The sequence below is a fragment of the Myodes glareolus genome, chromosome 2 (assembly GCF_982192425.1).
Source record: "Myodes glareolus chromosome 2, mMyoGla1.1, whole genome shotgun sequence".
In the NCBI taxonomy this organism is placed as follows: Eukaryota; Metazoa; Chordata; class Mammalia; order Rodentia; family Cricetidae; genus Myodes; species Myodes glareolus.
This window is the reverse complement of record NC_142027.1, coordinates 44,645,542-44,665,228: the sequence shown is the minus strand read 5'-3', so window position 1 is coordinate 44,665,228 and position 19,687 is coordinate 44,645,542.

Genomic DNA, 19,687 nt, shown 5'->3' with positions numbered 1-19,687 from the left:
TACCTTCTGAGGAAAATGCACAGCATTCATAAGAAGGCATTAGGAGGAAAAGCCATCCATATTGTGTTTCATGTAAAAGAATTCTCATTTGCTGGTGCTGTTTGCAAGACGCTCTTAGCTGTTTGATTTGACATTTGTTTGATCATTTGGATCAAACGTGAGTCAGGGATGGGTGTGTGAGTGAAAGTACGGGAATGGGATCTGCGGTGATCTGTGTTACACTATAGAAGAGATTCCCATTTTGGAAATTAGCACGTGGATGATGGATTATATGTAGAAATGGCAAACTATATGTATAATGACAAAAGCAAACTCTATGTTAATGCTAAGACTTTTAGGTGTATTCTTTTTCTCATATTTATTTCCCAGGTTAATCAAGTTAAAATAGTAAGACAATATAATTTAATATGTAAATTTTTTACTATTGCCTCTATATTTCAATAACATGTAACAAACCTCAGGAGAGCCTGCTCTTATTTTGTCAGACAGGCATGTTTGTCTCGCGCTGCTCAGCAGCTTGTTAAGAGAAGCCGGTTAGTGACAAACACCAAGAATGGGAGCGCTGCCAGCATTCAGCCTCTGAACCCCAGCGAGGGCAGGTCTGTCCCATAGGTGGCAAATACATGTTGTTACGTGTAGTCAAGGGAGACCGCAGCATATTAGGAATTATCACCACCCACAGCTTATAGTGAAGCTAGGCAGGAACAGTTTCTCTGGGTGCGAGTGGCTGTCCTGTCATTATGCTCTCGTCAGCTGTCAATGTAGCTTGACTTTTCCACTGCCTTTAAGGTTTTCATGGAACTCAGCATGGAAAGACTGCTTCTGTGCCATTTCTTTCAGAAATCACTGTTCCTTTGAGAGGAGGGAAGCAAGGGACTTATATTCTCTGTCCCTACCTCTTTGCTACCCTGGTTTCTCCATCTATACCACCTGAATGGTTGGTTACTCCTGGGTTCCATTAATGTCAGACTGTGTTGTCGGTGAATTGCCACTGGGGGAGGAGGGCAGGAGGAATCAGGAAAGGGCTTTACGGGGGAGGGGGACGGTGTTATGTCTTTTTCTGTAAGAACCATTCTTAGAGGTTCTGCCATGAAGTTTAACTGAAGTTTCAGCTTCCCTTTTTCTTCCCACATCATCCTTTTTTTCCAAAGGTCTTGGAAAGTTTTCGTGTATTTTAATATATTCCTGTTCCTTTGCCTATGACATCCAAAGGGCTTCAAGATGGCTTCCAAATATAGGGGCGAGTGTGCGAGAGTAGCTGTGGCTTCTGTTTTCCTTCACGCTGTTTTTTCCACTGAAATACATTCATATACTGTATCACTTGGTGGTGTATCACTTTCACTTTTTTCCCCAAAACTAAGGCAATGAGCTCCCTTGCCCTAGGCGATCTAGGCTTGCCCAGGGCTGCTTCATTTTAATCTGCCCTAGAAGAGGATTCTTTTTGTTTATTCTGAAGCCTCTCCCCCACCTTTTCACAATATCTCTTAAGGAATATTAAATTTAAATGATCCATCCAGCAGACCCTGGTGGAAGGAAGGCAAGGGAATGGACGCTAACCCTAGCACTAGCTGACCAGACACCCTTACCTCCGATGCCGTTTCCTGGCTACATTCTCAACAGTCTTAAGAATGGTTGCTCTACTAGGGTCCCCAGGGTTATTCCACCTATTATTTTATGGAGGCAAGTGATATTTATTTATTTTTTTTAAAATAAAGCCAAACAGCACCCACAGAAAATGCCTTGTAATGAGCTAAAGTAAGTCAAAACCAGACAAAGCATCTTTTAATAGAGAGACTACAGTAGAGGGCAGGTCACGAAATGAATGGCAGATAATTGAGTTTTTATTCCCCCCCCCCATGTTGCTGTGGTACTTAACTTCTAGGGAAGAATAATTGAGTATTTTATAACTGTTGATATTATAAGAGGTTGGGGTACCAACAGCAAGGGCATGTTCACTTTATTCCATCATTTGGCTCCATGCCTAGATTTCCAGTCAGGACCACTCTAAAAAAGATGTAGGTGTGTTGGCAGAGACTGCTCGTTAGTTTCTGGCCGCCCTGACCCCGTATAGTCATACTGAAACTGTATTAATTACAATACTGCTTGGCCAAGCACTTAAGCGTATTGCTAGCTAGCTTTTATATCTTCAATTAACCCATTTCCGTTATTTTGTGTATTGCCACGTGGTTGTGGCCTACCAGTAAGGTTCCATCGGCTTCTGGTGTCTGTCTCCTGTGGAGGCTACATGGCATCGCTTTGACTCCACCCATTCTCGCCTCTATTTGCTTAGAATTCCCATCTTGCCCTATTCTGTGCTGCAATAGGCCCAAAGCAGATTCTTTATTAACCAAAGGCATTCACAGCATACAGAGGGGAATCCCTCATCATAGATGTGTTGCTTTTTTCTCTTAATTCCCAAGTTTTAAAAAAGGAAGTATATAATAACAGTTTCTTATTCCAACCATCAAAAGTCACCTGAGGGCTGGAAGGGACACTCCGCGCTCAGTAGGGCTCCTTGGCAGAGCACTTGCCTAGCATCCGGGGCTCTCCACTACTGGGAATAAAAAAAAAAGTCTTTCAGATTTTTGAGACGATTCACTTCCTTATTTGTTTTGCACTTTGTTTTTATCAAAGCTATGTTATCTTTAACATCGGGGCTGCTGTCGCTTTTTTAATAGCTAAAAATTCTTTCCCAGAAAAGGAAGACTTTGAGGAAGAAACTGGTACTGTGGTAAACTCACTGTCTATTCATGTTCTTTTTTTTTTTCCATCCTGCTATAAAAGAAATAAACTGAACAGGATTAGTGCAGATAGCTCTTAAACCTGTAGTGGATTGAGAAAGGGGAAAGTAATGAAATCTTCCTTTGGAGAGCTAGAGAGATAGGCCAATTCCCTCGTTCCTTTAAGTGCATGTAGAAGCAGATAACTGGCCTCTCTTCAGAGAGAGCTTTATGTCCAAGTGCCAGGGCAGCCTTTCGAATTCACTTATAAAGCTGGTAGGCCCAGTGCATGACCCAGTTTCAAGTGTCAGCCCACGATTCGCTTCATACTAAAGTACGTTATCGCCTACCCAATGTAAATAAGTCTATGAAATTAGCCTAGAAAGAGTACAAGTGCCAGGCTCTTGAATCACGGTAAGACATACGAGGTGGTTGTATAGTCTCGTTGTTACATAAATGTGTCTAATGTTTTAAAATTACCCAATTAGAAATAAAGATAGTAAGAACTGAGAACTCATCGGCCCACCCCCATTTCACTGTTCTGAGGAACAGTTGACAGTTTGCTTATTCCAACATCTTCAATGCCTTTAGCCCCCTTCTGTATTAGTGGAATTATATATACTGCCATATATATATGTACATATATTCTATATAGCTCTAATTTTTACAGAAACAATATATAATATATAAAAATATGTAATATATAATATGAAAGTATATAATGTTTTATATAATATATAAAAATATATATAAATTAGAGCTATATAGAATGTTAAAATACCTATTATGGTTTATACAGTCTCTTTTATTGACAACTAATCTTGTCCTTACATTTTCATTTCTTTTGGTTATTTCTGTAATGTAGAATCATAAGAGAAATAGCCAAAGGGTGTGATAGTCTGCCTTATGTTGCTGTAACAAATAGCTGAGGTGGGATACTCTCTAGGGAACAGCGGTTTGGTTTGTTCAGGGAGTTTTTAAGGCTGAAAATCTCAAGAGCAGACATTCCTGTCTGTCTGGCCTCAGATGATGGCCCACTCGGCTGCCACACAAAATGGTGGAAAGAGAAATGGCTGTTTGTAGAAGAGCCAAATAAATACATGGGATGAACTTACTTTATCATGACACGCTCTTGTGGGAAGAGCACCCTAAGAGGCAGCATTTTCCATTTCTGGTGATGTGACCATCATCAGAGCCAACTTTTAATTGTTCCTCTGTCCCCACACCAGGACCAGCTTAGCACATGAAGCATCTAAACCAACAGGATGTGTCTGGTTATACTTCAGTAGATACTGCTAAACTATTTTGTTAAAAGATGGTTGAGTGGTATCCAGTCGAAGAACAGTGTGAAGTATGGTACTTGATTAGAGTTGACATCTGGATATTAAGTAAGCCATGTTCATAGTCTTGGCGTCTAAGACCATGTAGAGAGAAAGCGGGGACAGATTTGAAAGATGGTAAAGAGACAGAGGTAATAGGATTTGGGAACTTTGGACAGGATAGATTTCTTGGATGAATCTGAAGTTTCTACAGGGATGCTAGCACTGCTCATCAGGGCTGGAAACAGGAGGGCCAGGGGATTTCGTATATTCAGCAGATAAGCACGCCATTTAACCTACAAGGTCAGCCATTTAACCTACAAGGTCATCATAAAAGTCGGAACAGTTGACCGTTTTTTGCTTTCTTCGCCCTTCAAATTTATCATCCAGTTCTGCCAGACTCAAAATATAATCTAACCTCTATAACCTAATTCTGAAGGTAGAGCGGACAGAACTTGCTGATGAATCAAAGACGGACAGTAAATCTGATCTAGTGGCTTCCACCCCATCATCCTCTCCCCAGCCATGTCAGCTCTCACCATGACAACAGCAGCCGCCTCCAGCTCCTCTCTCTTCTACAACACACACACACAACACACACAAGATTTAACCATTCATCCACACAGAGGACTTTTAAAAATGACAAATCATAAATCAGATTTTAATTCAAACAGCATCCAGATCACTTACTGTTTCCGACAGTCCCTGTTTGGTGTGAACTTACTGCCTGCTTCTTCGCTAATTTCCTTGTTGAAACCTCCTAGCTTGCCTGCCCTAAGTCTTTGTCTAGTTACAGTCTCTGTATAAAAAACATGGACCCGTTCTTACCTGTTACTGCATTCTTAGGCACAAATGCCACCTCTGAGAAACCAAATCTTTTTCTCCTGTCTACTCTATATTTTCCTATTTTGTTTATTTATTGCAAACTTAAAATGTGAAATAAATGTCATTTATGCCCATCACCCCTCCCCTCAAAAGAGACTAAGCCACCAGAGGACAGGATACTGCATGCAGAATTAATTCTGCTGCAGAGTCAACTCTGTTAAGTGTTGAGTGGAGAGATGGGCAGATGAGTTAGCAGTGGGGGAGTCTGACCTTTTCTGTACTGAGGCTGATCATTTTGTTCCTGCCTGAATTGCAAATTAGTTAATTATGTCCTTAATCAGATAATTACACTCACTTGTGATTCATGGTGCCTAGGGCTCTGACAGTAGGGGGTGCTGGAATACAGTTTCTGAGGCACAGTTAGACATCTTGAAGCTTTGGTCAAGCCATTAGCTTTAATGTTTGTAGAAAAAGAAATTTAGTGAGGGCTGGGGCTGCGTCCTCTAGACTAGAGATGTATCTCTCCCAAATGGAGATTTGCTGTCACTGAAGAGTATACACTCATGTTTTGAAGACTCCTCATGGAGATTAGTAACACAATATAATCCTTATATTGGTTATTTTTTTAAAGTAACACTATACATGTGTTGGATTAAAGAAAAAATACTATTAAAATAATTTTAACTGTTTTTCCTTCCTTTAAAGTGGCTATTAGAACTTTGAAAACTCCATAAGAGGTCACATTTGTGGCTTGCTTGTTTGTTTTTATAAACTTTATCTATTTATTATGTACACAGTGTTCTGTCTGCATGTATGCTTGAATGCCAGAAGAGGGCACCAGATCTCATTACGATGGTTCTGAGCCACCATGTGGTTGCTGGGAATTGAACTCTGGACCCCTGGAAGAACAGCCAGTGCTCTTAACCTCTGAGCCATCTCTCCGGCCCCCTGTTTGTTTGTTTTTTTGAGACAGGGTTTCTCTGTGTACGTTTAGAGCCTGTCCTTGAACTCTTTCAACCAGGCTGGCGCTTGCCTCTGCCTCCTGAGTGCTGGGATTAAAAGCATGTGCCAACACCGTCCTGTAAGATTTATTTTTTTAAATAATTGTGTGTGCACATATGTGCTTACATATACGGGTAGGTGCCCATGGAGGCTGGAGGCATTGGATCCCCTGGAGCTGGAGTTAAGAGCTGTTGTGAGCCAGCTGGAATGGGTGCTGGGAACCAAACAATGGTCCTCTGCAAGAGCAGCAAGAGCTCATAAATTGCTGAGCAGAGGCAGGGTGGGAGGGGATGGAGGGGGAGACCGGAGAGACTGGAAGCTGCCTCTTCCAGAGGGAGCTGGGAAAGGAAGGAGCTCAGGCTAGAAGCTGAAGGTCAACTTGCCTGAGGGGGCGTGGCTTGTCTCTTAAAGAGACAGGACAGACCATTACAATGGGGAGTATGGAGTGGGATGGGGGAGTTTGGGTGGGATGAGGAGGTTGGGGTAGAAGAGTTTGGGTTGGGATAGGGGAGTTTGGTGTGGGATAGAATACTTTGGGTTGGGGTGGACGAGTTTGGGGCCAGGTGCCTTGTTTCCTTCCTGAGGGAAACTGGCTGGAGCATTGTTAAGAATCTGACAAGCTCTTCACTAGTCCAATGGAGTGATACTGGGAAAGGACTAGGTTTTTTGTTTTGTTTGTTTTTGTAGTGAAGGAAGCTGTGCCAGTAGTGGGGGAACTAAGAGGTGGTCTAAACCAGGACTGCTGGGAGCCCCATGTGCTGATCTGCATGTATTATACTAATATGTATTATAAGTTAAATTGTTCCTGTGCTTTCCACAAGAGCCAAGGCCTCCTGCTTCTTGCTCACTGTAGTGCCTGGTTCACTTCTCAGGCCCAGAACCTGGCACGTAGGAGGTAGCCACCAGTATGTATTGACTGAATGAAGAAACAATTACGTGGCATTTTCTCCAGACTGAATGAAGAAACAATTACGTGGCATTTTCTCCAAACCATATATGATCCTTTTATATGAAATATGCATTCCTATTCTTTCTGACATTGCATGCATATCACATGTCTGTGACGCTAATTTGTATTATCTGTCCACACCTTCCTTTTTAAAAGGGCAGTTTTATAAATGACATTTTTTCTAGCTACTTAGCCAAAAGTCCATCTTGCAAATATGTCTAGACTTAGGCTCGTACTGAATTTATTCCATGTATGTGAAGATAATCCTTTAAGGAGAAAAATATATAAAGAACCAAGGTTGGACTGTTTTCTTCTTTCAGTTTGTGTTATTTATTTATTTACTTTTCACATCACTGGGGGATTGACCCTGGGCCTGGTATATGCTAAGCAAGCATTCTACCACATCTTAAGTCCTTTCAATTAAAAAAACAAATCAACTAAGAATTTAGCTTTTCTAATAATAAAATTGGTGATTTTGTACTGATCTTCATGTTGTCAAAGATGCAGTCTTCTGTCTTGATGTTTACCTTGTCTTGACAAATAATTTACTGTGTGCTAATGGCTGACCCTCCCTTCCCATCAGGTAGAAAAAAGGGAAGGCAAAAGGCAACATTGTATCTGCCCAATTGAATCAGTTTGCTTTTTCTTAAATGGTAAAATTCACATGACATAAAATGAATTGTGCAAGAGTGAAACATTCAGTGACATCTAGTGTACTAAAAATATTTTGTAACCATCACTATCCTGTTCATTGTGCTGTTACTATGCAAAAGAAAACCCAATATGCACCAAGCGCTCTCTCTCTCTCTCTCTCTCTCTCTCTCTCTGTCTGTCTCCTTTTAACTAGTTTAAAATCTTTATTTTTAAATTGGAATTGCAATATTTGAATGATGGAAATCAAATGAAGACATTGAAAGGTTGCTGCTTCATGGAATTTTATGAGCTTTAAAATACAGATACACAATCATCTCTTTACGAGTTTGATATATGACAAATGTGAAATTACTAATGTACAAAGGAGAAAAACGTATTACTGAAATAAATGGTGCTGAGATAGTTTATATTTTTTCTAAGAATACGAGTTATGTTTTGTTTATATTCTACTTAAAATTATTTCTACTTTTTGTTTTTTATTTTTATGACATAATTCTTTGGTGATTCTTAGGAAATTTTACGTCATGTACCCCAATCTCACTCACTTCCCAGTCCCTCCATTTCCATCCCTCACCCCTGTAGCATTCTTCCAAAACTTCTCTCCCCAAATTAATTCAAAACAAAACAAAAACCACCTTGCTTCGCCATGTTTCCTGCTTCTCCAACATCTCTTCATGTGTCCTGTGGCACTGGAAGCTGCAGCATGTGGCGTGTCACAGTATATACCCTTTTGTCCAATCATCCCCACCCACAAATGTTCGCTGCAGTGAGTCATTGGTCTGGTTCAAGGCCTCTGACCTCTGGCCTCTGGCACACCATTACCACTGGGCCCTCAGTGAAACTCCTTCGGATATGTTGCAATTGCCTCGAGTCATGGAGATCCTGCAGTTATCCTTCTGCAGGGCCAGTCCCTTCACAGCAGGTCATAGACAGGGTAGATGTTAGGGTGGACCTAACGCAGGACAAACATGTTTGTATACAAAGGAATCCATAAAAACAAAACTGAAAGCCATAATACAGATGCAAAGGACCTGTAAGGCAAACAAAACAAAACAAAAAACCACTACAAAACATGAGACAAAGCCTCCAAAGCTGCCATTGAGTTCATTTTGTGTTGATCATCCACTGCTGGGCATGGGGCCTGCCCTTCAGAAGGTTGTATTCTCAGTGAGATTCAATTGGAGAGAACTTACAGTATATCAAGTAGAGCTAGCTTCTGGGTTAGGGGCTTGTGTCCACTGCTCCTCTCAATTCTAGGACTCCATCTGGCAGAGACCTGTGCAAGGCCTGTGCATGTGTGCCCTGCCACAGTCTCTGTGAGTTTACATGTTGTAGAGAGGTCGCTTGTTGGTTCCTGGCCGCTTAGCCCCAAAATAATCACACAGAAACTGTATTAAATTCAATCACTGCTTGGCCCATTAGCTCTAGCTTCTTATCTAATCATCTTGTCCTGTCCCCCCATTTGTAACTATCTGTTCTATTTACCCTTCATAGGGAGATCCATCTTATACCCTATTCCATTACTCTATACATAACCTCTGTAGTTGTGTGGACTGTAGCTTGCTTATTGAAGGCATGATAGCTAACATCCACCTATAAGCAAATACATACCATATTTGTCTTTCTAGGTCTGGGTTACCTCACTCAGGATGATTTTTTTTTAAGCTCCATCCATTTACCTGTAGATTTCATATTTTTTAAATGACAGAGTAATAGTCCATTGTGTAAAGGTACCACATTTTCTTTATCTGTTCATCCACTAATGGACATCTAGGCGGTTTCCCCTCTCTGCCTTTTATGAATAGAGCAGCGGTGAACATGGTTGTGCAAGTGTCTCTATAGGAGAATTTTGAAACATCCTTTGGGCATAGGTCAAAGAGTGGTACAGCTGGATCTTAAGGTAGATTTATTCTCAGCTTCATGAGGAACTGCTACACTGTTTTCAATAGTAGCTGTACAATTCTGTGCTCCCACCAACAATGGATAAGGGTTCCCCTTACTCACATCCTCACCAGCATGAGCTGTCATCTGTCTTATTATTCTTGGCCATTCTGACTGCTGTAGGATGCTATCTCAGAGCAGTTTTGATTTGCATTTCCCTGATGACTATGGGTGTTGATAATTTCTTTAAATGTTTCTTCTCTGTTTAGAACTGTACCCCATTTTTAAATTGTGTTATTTTCTTGATTCGAATTTTTTTTTTAATTTAAGTATTTGCCCTCTATTGGATGTGTAGTTTGGAAAAAGAAATCTTTTTCCATTCTGTAGCTGTGCCACTTTGTCTGGATGATGGTGTCTTTTGTCATAGTAGCTCTTCAGTTTCATGGGGTTGCATTTATGAATTGTCCATCTTCCGTCACTGTACCTGTGCTATCAATGTTCTGTTCAGAAAGACTTTTCCTGTGCCGGTAAGTTCAAGGCGATTTTATATACACGGAACTAAACTGTGTATGGTTTGCTATGTTTAATTTCTCTCGGTATAACATTCTTACAACTTTTACACATTGGCGTATGTGTCAAAATCTCATTCTTTTTACGGCTGAATAGTATTAGTATTGTGACTGCATATTGTGTCTGTCTGTTCAGCTGTAGGTGGACATCTAGACTGTTTTTCTGTTTTGAACTCTTGTGATTAGTGCTGTTCTGCACGTTTGTATATTGATATCACGTACCTGTTTTCATAGGTAGTGTGGGCAAGTGGTCTCGTATCAAAATGGTAGCTGAGAAGAAGCAAGGAAGCAAGCCAGTAAGCATTCCTCCATGGTGTCTGCTTCAGTTCCTGCTTACAGTGCCTGCTTGACTCCTGTCCTGGCTTCCCTCAGCGATGGGCTGCAACCTGGGAATTGTTAAGATCAAACAAACCCTTTTTTTCCCTTAGTTGTTTTTGGCCATGGTGATTAATCAGAGCAACAGAAAGAAAGCTAGGATGGAGAGAAACCTACGAGTCACTAGTTTACACAGTAATGCTATTTGTGTACTATTTCTCTTAAAAATAGTCTCTCTTCCTACGCTCTGTGCGGCAATTACTGTCAATCAGTGGGGAGTAAGTACCCAGGGAATAGTAGCCAAGATGTCTAGTTTGGCTGTGGTGGTCCCAAGAGAACCCTGTCGCTTGCTGGCAATAGCTGCGGAGGACAGGTTAGGAGATGGGGATCCATAGGGGCTTTGAATCTCCCTCCCCTCAAAGGAATTCACTTCTCCACATCGCCCACTGTCACTCCTGGGACTCAGACCCTAAGTTAGAATCTAGACTTATCCTGGTCTCCTATTGTCTTTACTTAGAGCTGTGATGTCTGCTCCAGTTCTGTCACAGCCGAGCCTTCAAGTCCAGGGTCAGAGGTGGCCTAACGTCCTCCTTTGGTTAAGCACAGGGGTGAGGCCCTTCCGTCTGAACGTGTTTGGAACTGGACCAGTATCAGGAGCGGTGGTGATGGCAGTTGTTAGCACCTGGAAGGTGGATCCAGAGCTAAGTTGCCTCTCACAGCGTTTGCCCAGTATGAAGTCAGCTTTTTTTGTTGTTGTTGTTGCGTTTTTCATCTTTTACTGAGTATTTACTATGTGATGGATATTTCTATTACATGCATGAGAAATTCACAGAGATACAAACAGTTCTCAGTGGATGCACACACTAAACTGCCAAATACCTAAAGCCTTTTTACTTGAATTGGATCTTGGAGCCAATCAAACCAGTCTGGAGGAGGTATAAGGACTTGCTCTGAGTGTGGGGTTTGGAAGAAGTCCTGTCTTTTAAAATACCTGAGTCACCAAAGAAAGACGGACAAACTTAAGGTCCTTATTTTGGGTTTTTCTGCTGAGCATGCAATGCAAGCCTTGATCAAAGGGTTTTCTAGGCGTATGTGTTTATAGAGGGCAGAGATGGTGTGGCCGAGCTAGACGAGCAGACTCATACCTGCATGAAGATTTAGTGTGGGCTTAAGGAAGACTTAATTCAAGCTCACTGTGGAGGAAGCCTGAGGTTATCTCACTTAAGGTGCAGCTCTCCTCTCCTCTCCTCCCTCCACTATCCCCTCCCCTCCCCTTCTTTTCCTTTCTCTCCCCTCTTCCTCCCTCCCTCATTCCTTTCTTTCTTCCCTCCATTTCCCCCTCTTTCCCTCTTTTTTCTCTTTTTATTTTCGTGTGTGTGTGTGTGTGTGTGTGTGTGTGTGTGAGAGAGAGAGAGAGAGAGAGAGAGAGAGAGAGAGTTTCTATACACATATGCATGTGTGGAAAACAAAGGTCAACTTTAGGTGTCATATCTTGAGAGCCATCCACCTTATTTTGGTGAGACACAGCCTACAATTTGCCTGTTTTTACCTCTGAGCGTTACTAGTGCAGGTCACCACCCTTGTCTTTTTATTTATTTATTTTTTATTATTTTTTTTGAAAGTAAATTTTATTAAATTATAAAAGTTTCCATTTCCGCCCCTCTTCCCAACACCCTCCCACTCCCCCCACTCCCTCTCCTCCTCCCTCTTTGTCCCTTAGGGCAGTCAGGGTTTCCTGCCCTGTGGGAAGTTCAAGTTCCTCCCCCCTCCCTCCAGGTCCAGGAAGGTGAGTATCCAAACAGACTGGATCAGTCAGCTTTAACCAGCCCTCTTCTGCGGGCTTCCAAAGGGTAAGGCTGGCAGCTTTTAATTTCAGGGGAGTGACCTACCTGGGAGGTCTGAAGAATGATTCTGACAGCAGTCCAAGAGAATCCTTCCCTGCTGCTCTGGGCCATGTGTACAGGCAGAATGCACATGTAGGAGGATTTGGGGAAAGGAAGACAGAGCGGGTCTTTATGTGTGGTGTGTGGGTAGAGAGGACCAGCTGTGAGGTGTGTGTCAATCACATTTCACATCTTTTTGACAGGCTGTAACGGCTAGTAATGTCAGTGATCACTCGCTTCTTTTCCGTGCAGACTCATTAAGCTGTAAAATTACTGTAGCGTGTATGGGTGTTACTGTGGGCATCTATGTCCGCATCACCAGCAACAACAAGCTCTCTAGTTCCCCCCTGCTGACGCAGCCTCCTAACACCAGCCGCTTGCTCGGTGCCCCTTACCCCACCTACAGGAGAATCCCCACCAAGCAAAGAACTAAGTGATTGTTTGCGACAGTGGCAACTTTCCCCTGCTAAGCTGAGCTCTTCAAGTACATGTTGAGCCAACCTGGGAGACTCGGGGACCCACCTCCAACCTGGGAGACTCGGGGACCCACCTCCAACCTGGGAGACTCGGGGACTCGCTTCCCAGGCGCTGGATACGCTGTGTCCTCTTTCACAAACTGCAGTTGCTAAGTCGCTTTCGGAACTCGCCTTACCCCTCAGCCTCGGATCTACCCTTGACATCTCCCCTCCTCTCTTCTGAATTCTCCATCATAATCAGGGCGGAAGTCAGCTCCTGGAATGGCGGTTTCCACTCACTCCCCATGGGTGTGCTGTGCGTTCCTTCCCCATTCTTCATGCTCCTGGCGTGGTGCGTGCGGAACAGCCCCATTGTCTGTCTCACAGTGATCAGTTCAGAGGGGGGTGTATGATCCAGGCCAGAGAGCAAGAACTCCCTGAGGATACTTTGTTGAAATGAGTCCTTTTTCTACACGGGCTGCTACACTGGTGGAATATAATCAGTAGCTGCTAAGGGCAATCTCTACCACAGATTGAGGACAAGGGGCCTGAAAATAAAACCAACAGACAGAATGGCAGGAGCTCAGTGTGGAGAGAGAAGTCAAACATTAATACCCTTGCCAGCACATTTACCTTTGCAAGTACTCCTAGAATGTGACCCAATACGTTTTATTTTATTCTTAGTCCAGTTCGAGTGAGTCCCTGTCATATGGTGGGCCTATCACTTCATGCATAGGCTCAACTTTTCACTGTCACATTAGATCGTCACAAAAACGCTCAAGGAGGCAGAGGAGGAACTGCCATCCCCTTTCCTCAGCTGAGGAAACAATGTTTTGGATGATTTGCCCATTTCATGGTAATTATAGTCACTGCTGAGGCTCACACCTAAGATTCCTGGCTGCAGAGCCAGAGACACCGCTTTCCCGTGTGTTGACTCCCCTGGGTAGAAACAGGGCTCTGATGTAAACTTTACACTGTCTTCTCCCATGGAGACGGCTCTGCTCTAACCCCCATGAATCCACTGGGATAAAAACTTGGTCTTTGTCTCAGGATCTCTTTCCAAATGGTTGTCTTTCACTTTGCATCATCTGGATTCTGTTTAAAGGTCTGTACTAACCAGCTCAAGTCTTTTCAACTGTTGTGGATTGTTGCAAAGGACCTACCCGAGTGTCAGCATATGATGCTTGCCTCCCTGTGATGTAGCTTTGGTCTTGCTGCCCTTTTGACTCAGAGTTCTTCATCTCTGCCACTTCCCAATAGTCGAGATCTGAACAACGCCAGCCCCTCAGTTCCCTGTCTTCCCCATACTTTCCTGATTATCTTTTTAAGCAGCCTGCCTGTGTGAGGAAGCGTGCAGCAGCAGAGATGTAGACTCACACCGCTCCCTGGTCCTGCTGCCTGTTTTCCATCTGGCCCTTTCAGCTGTGTGTGGCTCCTTCCACAGTTAATTCTCTTCCCGTTGGCCTTTGTCAATCTCTTCATAATCTCGATCCCTCTGTGCCTTCACTGTCTGAGCTCAATTTGCCTGCCTGAAACTTCTGCAGTAAACACTTTCAACTGTCCACTCCGCCTCCACTGTTTCTAATCAAACTCCTAATTCTTTTCTAAGAATTCTCTCCCCAGGGAAGTATACATGCTCCTGGAGCAGCGTGGCTCAATTGATGACCTTAGGGGTGGCCATGTAACTTGTTTTGGCTAATGGTGAATGGGAATAACGTGCCACTCTCAAACAGAAGACTTTGGAAGCCAGTGCCTTCTCTCTTCTCCTGTAACCGCTAAGCCCTATGTAAAGGTGAAGTCTCCATCATTCTGTGTCCTAGGGTGACCAACATGGTGGCGCTCCCCATGTTAGCCTACCTTGCCACACTGTGAGAGCAAGACATAGATTTCTGCTGGCTTAAGACACTGGGAGTTGAAGGTTAAATTACCATTGCATAAGAGGACTGATCTAACAGAACAATCTCTCTCTCTCTGTCTCTCTTTGACAGGGTCAGCAACCTGGCCTAAGTGAGCAGTCCCTAGCATTCAGTGGCTAATGAGTTGGTTAAGAAAAATTCTTATTGCTCAATCGTAACACGAAAATGGTAAGGAACGGTTGCTGGGGCTTCAAGGAAGGATGCCTTTGCAAATAGACACATCAGTGTTAGATCTCAAACCAGGGACAAATGACCAACTGAGGCGTTCATTAACATATCAAAGTGGATGCTGGCTGCCAGGTTCTCCCAGGTCCCTCAGTCCCTACCTGTTACAGGACCCTCCTGGTTAGCATACCCAGCTCCCCACCCTAATAAACTTCTCCAGCCTAGGGGCTGGGCTGCCCTTCTCCACAGCTACCCTTCCCTATATAATCCAGCTATTTTGTTTACCTGACCTTTCCAGTCTATCCATTACTCTCTTAGCCCAGGTATCCCCCTCTTGGTCAACAGCTCCTCCTCCCCACCCCCTACTCCTCACATGGCCCGGCTCAGTTTGGTCATGCTCACTCTAGACTCTCCAGATGATGGAGAAGGGTTATCTGTCTATTGTGTTATTTTCATTGGTTAATAAAGAGACTGCATTGGCCCTTTGATAGGACAGAAAATTAGGTAGGCAGAGTAAACAAAACAGAATGCTAAAAAGAAGGCAATGAGGCAGACGCCATGGAGCCAGCCACCAGGTCAGACATGCTGAATCTTTTCCGGTAAGCCACCACCTCGTGGTGCTACAGATTATTAGAAATGGGTTAATCAAGATGTGAGAGTTAGTCAGTAACTAACTCTCTAGAGATAATGGGCCAGGCAGTATTTAAATGAATACAGCTTATGTGTTATTATTTCTGGGGCTAAGCTAGCCGTGCAGGAGCTGGGCAGGATGAAAAGCAGGCCTGCCCTGCAGCCCCTTACAACATCCAGATATCTCTGCCTCTTACTATGCCCCCCCCACTTTTTTCCCATTCAATCTGGAAGACATATTCTCCATTTCTCTGGATCTTATGTGTGAATGCAAAGCTGGAATTACTAGACGTGTCATGGTACCAGCCTGAAGGTAAAGCCAGCATCCGAGAATGGAAACAAAAGGGGAAGCCCTGATTGACTCTAGCCCATCACCACCTCCTCGGGACTTTTTCAGTTAGGAAAGCCAAGAAATCCCCTTTATTGTTTAAGCCACCTGAGTTGAGTTTGCTGTAAACTTCAAAAATGTGGAAATAGTTGATTTTTACTTTCTGTTATTTCTGCTTCTTACTAGTTCATACACACTCAAAGAAGTCGGAGGTACCAATAACATCCATTTACAAAGACCTACTGTGTGCATGCCATTGTGATAAGTGATTCCCATAAAGTAAACAAATACATTCCTTATCTGAGTAGCAAATATATGTGCGAGCGCCTTGAAAGAAAGCAGTTTTTCTTATGTGTATTTGTTTCTCTAGCAAATGGTACATAAGTGAGTGCTGGGCAAATATTGGACGAACTGAACAAACATATATTGAAACATACCCTACAATATTGCTGAATCCCCAAGTCCACCAAGCTTGAAAGATTCAAGAACAATACATTGATAGTATATGCTGTTAATTACAAGCCGGGACATCCAAAGACATGGTACTAGCCACAAAGGCTATGAAGGAATGATGCATTCTTGCCTGAGGGTTGGAAGCAGAAACAAAAGCTTTTTGGAGAAAGCCAAGTTTAATCTTAAAGCAGGACTGGGGTTTGGGCAGGCAGCATGGACTAAGCATGGTAGCGTTGGGGGCTGAAGTTAGGGCACTCGCAGAAGCAATGGCACGCCCAGGAAGGAAGGTGTGGCCGTGCAGCATTCACTACATCCAGCTGAGGCTTAGTAAGTATTAAATCTTATATCTCACTTTTCTTGTCACAGAAGATAACAGAGTGTCAATGTCCCTTGATCACCTCTTGAATATTTGGTGTAGGCACCTACCCTATTACTTACTCATTCAGATTCGCACATAGTAGGTCATCTAATATGTTTATAAAGTTGCAGACATCTGTCCATGTGCCATTTTTCCCCAGAGATTGTATCATTTCCCAAGGGCATGTGGCAAGCATTCTACTTCATTTCTGGCTGTCAGCTTACTGCTGAGCCCCTTCACAACACAGTAGGCCCTCAGTTAAGTGCCCCTGTTTGTTGAGTTGATCCCGAGGACTTGGTTTGGGGGATGAAGTTATTTGCCTTGTGAGCCTGGTTTTTCAGTACATCAATGCTTCATCAAAGCCCTGTCAGATCCGATTCTCAATAGGGTATCTTAAATACATGCTATTAAAATACCTAAATAGAAGTGCCATCTGTTTGAATAGACTGAGCCTGGTGAATCAGCAGGAGAGGTGGGAGGCTGATCCAGCCAGACATGAACCAATTGGGAGGGGAGCAGGCAGCTAGCTCTCTCTCCCTTTACCGCTTTCAAGCGCTCACACTGGAATATGCTGATTTATAGACAGACAGGATCAACCAGCTAGCAAATTGTGAAGGCAGAATTGAGACACAGGGTGGGAGGCATCTGGGCTAGTTAGCATTGGTCTCCTGCTGGAGCCCTGTGCCCCCCTGCGGAGGTGCTGAAACCCACCTCAGAGCAGGAGAAAGAAGAGTCGAGGGACATGCCCTTCTGCAGAGGCCAGGCCTCTGAAATCAAGAGTTTGCTTTTGTGCAAGTTCATAAAGCATTTTTTAAAAAATCAATTCATTTTGGGAACTGTCACTAGTGAAGTCACCCAGGACTTAAATCACTAAAGTAAAATGCTGTGGTAGGAAAGGGGTTCGAAGCACACGTTCCTATTTCTTGTGCATTCTCCCAGGTGACATGTCATCAAGCCTAAGGTTTAAATGGTCTAGGCTGCCAGAATCCTGGCCACGGTCAGCTTCTTTTCCCCATTACCCTGGCTATGCTGTGGTCAGAGCTGGCCACTCTTAATGCTGCCCTTAAAGAAGGAAACAGTCCAGGGTTGCTCATCAATCACCCCATGGAAGTGAACGTTGAAAATGCTCTCTCTCTCTTTCTCTCTCTCTCTCTGTTTCTCTCTCTCCCTGCTTGCTTGCTTTTTATTTTATTTTTTTTGTTTTTACACTGCCAACAGCACAGGAGAAAACATAGACCATGTCAGGTTTTCCACTGAAGGAAAACAAGGCAGTGTTTAAGAGCTGGGACAGGAGGTCCTAGGATATCCGCTTTTCTTTGGTAACATTTAGGGCGTGAAGCCTTGCACACAGTAGATGCTCCGTTAATTATCTGTTCAATTGGTCTTGAGTCTTCTTGGCCAAAAATTTGGGGAAAAAAAATGAGAATGCTTTTTGAACAGTACATCTCTGCTCTGTTTTTTTCTGTTCTGATGGTGTGCCCCCTCTTAGCCACACCCTTCGCCCGGCTCACTGCTCGCCATCTCCTTCACCCCACAAACATACAGGGTTCTTCCTGCCTTGTTGTCCTATTTGGGTGCTTCTAATGCCTTTTCAGGGGTCTATGTAGGGTGTTTATAGTAAATGAGAGAGAAATAAAAGTACTCCCCGCAAGAGTCAAAAGCCTATGTTCTGGTCCAAGCTGTGACATTTCCTTTGGTTCTTGGGTAGTGGCTATGTGCTCAGATTCCTCATCTCTGATTTAAGAAAAAAAAAATATATCCAATCATACTGCCTCTCCCATTCTCCCTCCCTCTCCAACCTCCCAGGATTGTCACCTGTGTCAGGCAGAGCTAATCCATAAGGAGCCCTTTGGAAACAGAAAAGGCCTTTCTTACAAAGCATGCTAATTAGACTCACTCTCCTTCCTACTCCATGCTCCCAAGAAAGCAGGTGTAAACCGCTGGGAAGTGGCTCCACTTTGGTTTCACCCCCTCCATTCCAGAACCCATGGGCTGCTCCTCCCCTGGAACTGCTCAAGACCACGCCCACCGACCCGGTCCTTAAATCGGCACGTGCTCTTCTTCCTGCCTACCTGAGAGTCACCTGGAGCTGCTTCGCTCTGCTTTGCTTTGCTCTGTTTATTAAATCTGGCTTTATTGATTTGGTTTAATTTGACTTATTGCGTCGGCAAAAGAGACCCAGTAACCGGGATCCAACACATACTGTACACGATCTTCCAGAGTGTTTTCCTAGGAAATGGGCTCCTTTTCACCTCCCTTCTCCGGCAGAGTCTAACGGCCTGGTTCCTGAGGCCCAAAGGGAACACATTTGTCTGATCAGTTCCCTAGGGTTCTGGGTCAAGCCCTCGATTTTGCAGCATCAGGAACTTGGTCTTGGCAGAGGTTCTGAGTTGATCAGACTCCGGGCTGCTGACTCATGCTAACCCACAAGAGACGGATCTATAACCAGCATGGCAGTTTATTAATTTACAGCGGGAAACATTTGGCCCGGTCTGCCCCTTCTCTCCCTGTAGACCAGTTACACGGGAAGGGAGTGCATCAGAAGGTTGCTTGGTGAACAGGAGGTTTTGACTAGAGATACTGGAGGAATTGAAATATTCAGATTCACCAGGCCACACTCATTCGGGGCCCCCATCTCCTCAGCAGAATCCCACCCCCCTAGACAGTCTAGGATTTCAGGCACCTCAATGGGGAACTTTGTTCTAGAACTAAGTTGCGTGTGCCAAGAGTCCTGCGTTCCCCACATTCCTTCTGCTAGCCCATCTCCGGACAGTCCAGTACACCGGTCTTTCTATAGACTGATCCTTGTCAGACCTCCTACAGCGGAACTGTGGTTCCCCAAGAGTCTGCGGAACAGGGAGCTGGTTACTATTGTAGTACCTGGGCCCTTCGAAGAAATACAGGCTTGTTTTAGTGTGTGGAAAATTCTGCTGTATTTGGTTCGGGGGGGGGGGGTCTAAAGGGATGAATGCTTTAGGGAATTCCCAGGGATGCTAAGGCCAGGGAACACTCCCATGAAAGCCTTATTTGTTTCATAATCTCTTACATCGAGTTAAGATGACTTTGCATATTCTCATCCGATCGCCTTTAGAATGATTGTATAGGCTAATTCTCAGGGAAAATGTTACTTCCCAGTTCATGGGGGTCGATCACCTTTGAGCCTTCCTTTCCTTTCTATTCTTCCTTTTTTCTCCCTGCCTCTCTTTCATAAAGACTTATCAATACCTAATGCATAAAGAAACTCAAGGTGATGTTACAGCAACTG